This window comes from Melanotaenia boesemani, chromosome 23 (assembly GCF_017639745.1).
Source record: "Melanotaenia boesemani isolate fMelBoe1 chromosome 23, fMelBoe1.pri, whole genome shotgun sequence".
Taxonomy (NCBI): Eukaryota; Metazoa; Chordata; class Actinopteri; order Atheriniformes; family Melanotaeniidae; genus Melanotaenia; species Melanotaenia boesemani.
The window spans coordinates 5,203,774-5,210,918 of NC_055704.1; positions in this window are offsets into that span (position 1 = coordinate 5,203,774).

Below are 7,145 nucleotides of genomic sequence, written 5' to 3' on the forward strand. Positions count from 1 at the left end.
AGGGCTGATACTAGACCAGAACCAGGAATGATACAGGACCAGAACCAAGACTGACACTATACCAGAATCATGACTGATACTAGACTAAGCAGCACTCAAACTAGACCAGAACAAGGAGTGATACAGGACCAGAACCAGGGCTGAAACTAGACCAGAACCACGGCTGATACTAGACCAGAACCAGGACTCATACTAGTCCAGAACCAGGATTCAAACTAGACCAGACCCATGGCTGATACTAGACTAGACCCTGGGCTGTTACTAGACCAGAACCAGGACTGTCACTAAACCAGTACCAATACTCAAAATAGTCCAGAACCAGGAATGATACAGCACCAGAACCAGGACTCATACTAGACCAGAACAGGGACTGTGACAGGACCAGAATCGTGACTCAAACTAGACTAGAACCATGACTCAAACTAGACCATAACAAGGACTGATACAGGACCAGAACAAGGGCTGATACTAGACCAGAACCAGGACTGATACAGGACCAGAACCAGGACTGACACTATACCAGAATCATGACTGATACTAGACTAAGCAGCACTCAAACTAGACCAGAACAAGGAGTGATACAGGACCAGAACCAGGGCTGAAACTAGACCAGAACCAGGACTGACACTAGACCAGAATCATGACTGATACTAGACTAAGCAGTACTCAAACTAGACCAGAACAAGGACTGATACTAGACTAGAACCAGGACTCAAACTAGACCAGAACCAGGACTGATACAGGACCATAACCAGCACTGATACTAGACTAGAACCAGGGCTGATACTAGACCAGAACCAGGAATGATACAGGACCAGAACCAGGACTGACACTATACCAGAATCATGACTGATACTAGACTAAGCAGCACTCAAACTAGACCAGAACAAGGAGTGATACAGGACCAGAACCAGGGCTGAAACTAGACCAGAACCACGGCTGATACTAGACCAGAACCAGGACTCATACTAGTCCAGAACCAGGATTCAAACTAGACCAGACCCATGGCTGATACTAGACTAGACCCTGGGCTGTTACTAGACCAGAACCAGGACTGTCACTAAACCAGTACCAATACTCAAAATAGTCCAGAACCAGGAATGATACAGCACCAGAACCAGGACTCATACTAGACCAGAACAGGGACTGTGACAGGACCAGAATCGTGACTCAAACTAGACTAGAACCATGACTCAAACTAGACCATAACAAGGACTGATACAGGACCAGAACAAGGGCTGATACAGGACCAGAACCAGGACTGATACAGGACCAGAACCAGGGCTGATACAGGACCAGAACCAGGACTCAAACTAGAACAGAACTAGGACTGCCACTAGACCAGAACCAGGACTGATACAGTACCAGAGCGAGGACGGAGATAGGACCAGAACCAGTGTTGATACTAGACCAGGACCAGGACCGATACATAACAAAACCAGGACTTATGCAGGACCAAAAACAGGACTCATACTAGACCAGAACCAGGAATGATACTAGACTAGAACCAGGACTCAAACTAGACCAGAAACAGGACTGATACAGGGCCAGCACCAGGACTGATGCTAGACTAAAACCAGGGCTGGTAGTAGACTAGAACCAGAACCCATAGTAGCCCAGAACCAGTACTGATACAAGACTAGAACCAGAACTCAAACTAGACCAGAACCAGGACTAGAACCAGGACTCATACTAGCCCAGAACCAGTTCTGATAGAGGGACCAGAAACAGGACTGATATTAGACTAGAACCAGGACTCAAACTAGAGCAGAACCAGGACTGATACAGGACCTTAACCAGGACTCAAACTAGACCAGACCCAGGGCTGATACTAGACTAGACCCTGGGCTGATACTAGACTAGAACCAGGACTGTCACTAAACCAGTACCAGTACTCATACTAAACCAGAACCACGACTGATACTAGGAAAGAAGCACCACTCAAACTAGGCCAGAACAAGGAATGATACTAGACTAGAACCAGGACTGAAACTAGACCGGAACCAGGTCAGATACAGGACCAGAACCAGGACTGATACTAAACCAGATATAGGGCTGATACTCGACCAGAACTAGGACTGATACAGGAGCAGAACCAGGACTGTCACTAAACCAGTACCAGTACTCATACTAAACCAGAACCAGGACTGATACTAGGAAAGAAGCACCACTCAAACTAGGCCAGAACAAGGAATGATACTAGACTAGAACCAGGACTGAAACTAGACCGGAACCAGGACTGATACAGGACCAGAACCAGGACTGATACTAAACCAGATATAGGGCTGATACTCGACCAGAACTAGGACTGATACAGGAGCAGAACCAGGACTGATACTAAACCAGAACTAGGGCTAATACTCGACCAGAACCATGACTGATAGAGGACCAGAACCAGGACTGACACTAGACCAGAACCAGGACTGGTAGTAGTCTACTACAAAAACTCAAACTAGACCAGAATCAGCTCTGATACAGGATGAGAACGAGGACTGATACTAGACTAGAGCCAGCACCCAAACTAGATCAGAACCAGGACTGATACAGGACCATAACCAAGACTCAAATTAGACCAGCCCAAGGGCTGATACTAGATTAGATCCTGGGCTGATACTAGACCAGAACCAGGACTGATACTAGCCTAGAAGCAGCACTCAAACTAGACAAGAACCAGGAATGATACTAGACTAGAACCAGAACTCAAACTAGACCAGAACCAGGACTGATGCAGGACCAGAACCAGGACTGATACTAAACCAAAACCAGGGCTGATACTCAAACAGAACCAGGACTGACACTAGACCAGAACCAGGACTGGTAGTAGACTAGAACCAGGACGCAAACTAGACCAGAGCCAGGTCTGATACAGGACCAGCACCAGGACTGGTAGTAGACTAGAACCAGGTCTCTATCTCGACCAGAACCAGGTCTGATACAGGACCATAACCAGGATTCAAACTAGACCAGACCCAGGGCTGATACTAGACTAGACCCTAGGCTGATACTAGACCAGAACCAGGACTGTCACTAAACCAGTACCAATACTCAAAATAGTCCAGAACCAGGAATGATACAGCACCAGAACCAGGACTCATACTAGACAAGAACAGGGACTGATACAGGACCAGAACCAGGGCTGATACTAGACCAGAACCAGGACTGATACAGGACCAGAACCAGGGCTGATACAGGACCAGAATCAGGACTCAAACTAGACCAGAACCAGGACTGCCACTAGACCAGAACCAGGACTGATACAGTACCAGAGCGAGGACTGAGATAGGACCAGAACCATGGTTGATTCTAGATCAGAACCAGGACTGATACAGGACCAGAACCAGGACTGATACTAGACAAGAACCAGGACTCAAACTAGACCAGATCCAGGACTGATACAGGACCATAACCAGCACTTATACTAGACTAGAACCAGGGCTGATACTAGACCAGAATCGTGACTGATACTAGACTAGAACCAGGACTCAAACTAGACCAGAACCAGGACTGATACTAGACCCGAACCAGGACTGATACAGGACCAGAACCAGGACTGATACTAGACAAGAACCAGGACTCAAACTAGACCAGAACCAGGACTGATACAGGACCATAACCAGCACCGATACTAGACTAGAACCAGGGCTGATACTAGACCAGAATCAGGACTGATACAGGACCAGAACTCGGACTGACACTAGACCAGAATCATGACTGATACTAGACTAAGCAGCACTCAAACTAGACCAGAACAAGGACTGATACAGGACCAGAACCAGGACTGATACTAGACTAGAACCAGGACTCAAACTAGACCAGAACCAGTACTGATACAGGACCATAACCAGCACTGATACTAGACTAGAACCAGGGCTGATACTAGACCAGAACCAGGACTGTTACAGGACCAGAACCAGGACTGACACTAGACCAGAATCATGACTGATACTAGACTAAGCAGCACTCAAACTAGACCAGAACAAGGACTGTTACAGGACCAGAACCAGGACTGACACTAGACCAGAATCATGACTGATACTAGACTAAGCAGCACTCAAACTAGACCAGAACAAGGAGTGATACAGGACCAGAACCAGGGCTGAAACTGGACCAGAACCAGGACTGATACAGGACCAGAACCAGGGCTGATACTAGACCAGAACCAGGACTCATACTAGTCCAGAACCAGGACTGATACAGGACCAGAACCAGGGTTGATAGAGGACCAAAATCAGGACTCATACTAGACCAGAACCAGGAATGATACTAGACTAGAACCAGGACTCAAACTAGACCATAACCAGGACTGATACAGGGCCAGCACCAGGACTGATACAGGACCAGAACCAGGACTGATACTAGAGTAAGAACCAGGCCTGACACTAGACCAGAACCAGGACTCAAACTAGACCAGAACCACGACTGATACTCAACCTTAACCAGGACTGATACAGGACCAGAACCAGTACTTTACCACTTTGACCAGAGCTGTTTCAGTGCTGTAATGAGGTCGGAACCCGGACTGAAATTTATCAAGCTTTCCACTTTCATTTAAAAAGTCATTAAGCTGGTGAAATACAACTTTCTCAATAATCTTGGAAACAAAAGAGGTTAGAGACACGTCTATAGCTGTTCATTATAGAGGCGTCTAGAGGAGTGGCTTAATAGCACCTATCTTTAGTGACTTGGGAAAAATGCCTGATGCCAGTGAGCTGTTAACTATAAGTAGGAGATCACTTTCTACTGAGGTAAAAAGTGGTTTTAAAAAGTTGGATGGTATCATGTCCAGAGTGTATGTTGTTGAATCCAAATGCCAAACTGTTTCTTTTAGGATTTTTAAATCAACCATTTTAAATTGCGACATCATCTCAGAATTATTTCCAGGTTTTAGACACAGAGTAGTTTTCTTGTTTGACTGTGTGGAATTAATATTTTGCCTAATTGTTTTCATTTTTGGCTAAAAAAGTTTGCAAATTGGTTGTGTTTCTCATTGGAAAGGAGCTCAGGGCTTATCTGTATAGGAGTTTTTCAATCATAGTAAAGAGAGTGCGAGAATTGTTGACATTCCTGTTCATCATTTCAGATAAATGCAGCTCATTGTTATAGTTAAGCAGGCTTTGTTTGTACAGCTCATAGTGAATTTAGAGGTTTTTTTCCACCATTTCCGTTCAGTTTTTCTGCATTCTCTTTTTAGGCTGGTAACCACAGTGGTGTTTCTCCATGGTGTTTTCTGTTTGCTCAAGTTGCTCTTGATTCTTATCGGTGCAACAGCATCCATTACATTCAAGATTTTCAGATTGAAATGATCCAGGAGTCCATCAACTGACTCTGCACTGGTTGTTGGTAACATAGCTATGGCCTCCACAAACTTAGCACTTGTTCTTTCATTAATGTACCTCTTCCTAACCGAGCAGCAGGTTGGTTGGACATTCTGAGTGATCAGTAAATCAAACAAAATACAAAAATGGTCAGACAAGGCCAAGTCAGTGACCACAACAGAAGAAATATCAACACCCTTTGAAATAACCAGGTCCAGAATGTGACCTCGAATGTGGGTCGGTTCTTTTCCATGTTGCCACAAACCAAACATCCAATGTGGAAGAAGATTCCTTGACATTACCATCCATCATGTTATCTATGTGAATGTTAAAATCCCAAGTTAAGATGAAATGGTTAAAATCAGTAGAGATAGCCGACAGTAATTCAGAAAATTCATCAATAAAATTTACAGTGTCCTGGACGTCTGAAGATGATTAGAAATAGAATTTTAGAAACTCCCCTTAAAATAAAACTAAGATATTCAAAAGAAGTAAAATCAGCAAATGAAATCTGTTTACACTGGAATGAATCTTAAAATAAAGCAGCTTTTCCTCCCCCTTTCCTCCTGATTCCACATTTATTCATAAAACTAAAATGAGGGGGTGCTGTTTCATTAAGAACTGTAGCACTTGTGTCTTCTGTTAACCATGTTTCTGTCAGAAAAAGAAAATCTAAACTGTAAGAAATGACTTGTTGGACAGAGATCTAATATTAAGTACAGCAGCTTTATGAAGTTTACACTGGTCTCTGTTGCATTCTGAGTTATACAAGGTACAGTTAACAGATTAGATCCATTCACCCCACAAGCTGACCGTGTTCGATTCCTTATTTTACTAACTAACACAGGAATCCTACTTGGTCCAGACTTGATCTCAGAACAGCTGTCAGTAGTAGCTTAACTACAGCAAGGACCCTGAACGCATCATGGCATGTTATCTTTGTTGAGAATTCTGCTGCTGCTCTGTGAACCTCCTGCACCTCCTCCCCGTGCCCTGCTCGGTCAGGACAGATGATCTAAGAGGGCGGATGAGGGGGGGCAGGAGGAGGAGCCCTGTATTTCTTGGTAGATGGTGGTCGCTGGGGTTCAGACCAGGATAGAGACATCCTTTGAAGACCTCGGGTGATGTGGAGAAGAGGGTCTGATGAGGGGGGAGAGCTGGGAGTAGATCCCCCCAGCTGTGTCCTTCGCTCTTATCTGTACATCATGTTTGGGTTTGCCGTCCCAACAGCATGACGCAAGTGTGCACCAAGTAATCTGCATCCAGTTAGATTTGGATGCACACCATCAGGTCTGAATCGCTCCTTACAGTTCCAAAAGATTGGAGTTAACAAACTCCATCCCATGGGTGTTACATGCGTTTGATAACCATGTGTTCAGACCAAGAAGTCTACTGAAAAGTTCAATTCCTTTACCCGCTGTAGGAATGGGTCCTGAAATGTAAACATTGTGCTCCAAACTGACACAGTCTCTCCAACAGCAGAGAAAAGTCTTTCTTCAGGATCTCAGAGCCAGTTTTCCTCCTCAGAATATCAAAGGACCCTGTGTGGACAATAATCCTCATACCATCTGGATGTGAAGACAGAACGGTCTAAAGATCTCTGTCAGTTCCCTGACTGATGGATCAGAAAATGTTAGATTTTTCGTCTCTTCCATCCTCACATGCTGTTATAGTCTCCAATCAGAACAGTCTGTTTCTTTTAATGTGGAGGCGTCGATAGCTTCTCTAGTGTGCCTGGTTGTGGAATTCTGGCCTCTCCTCCTGGTCTGAGTTTTAGGCTATTTCTTGAGTTTTTATATATCCTTGCATTACATTCATCATCATTCATTT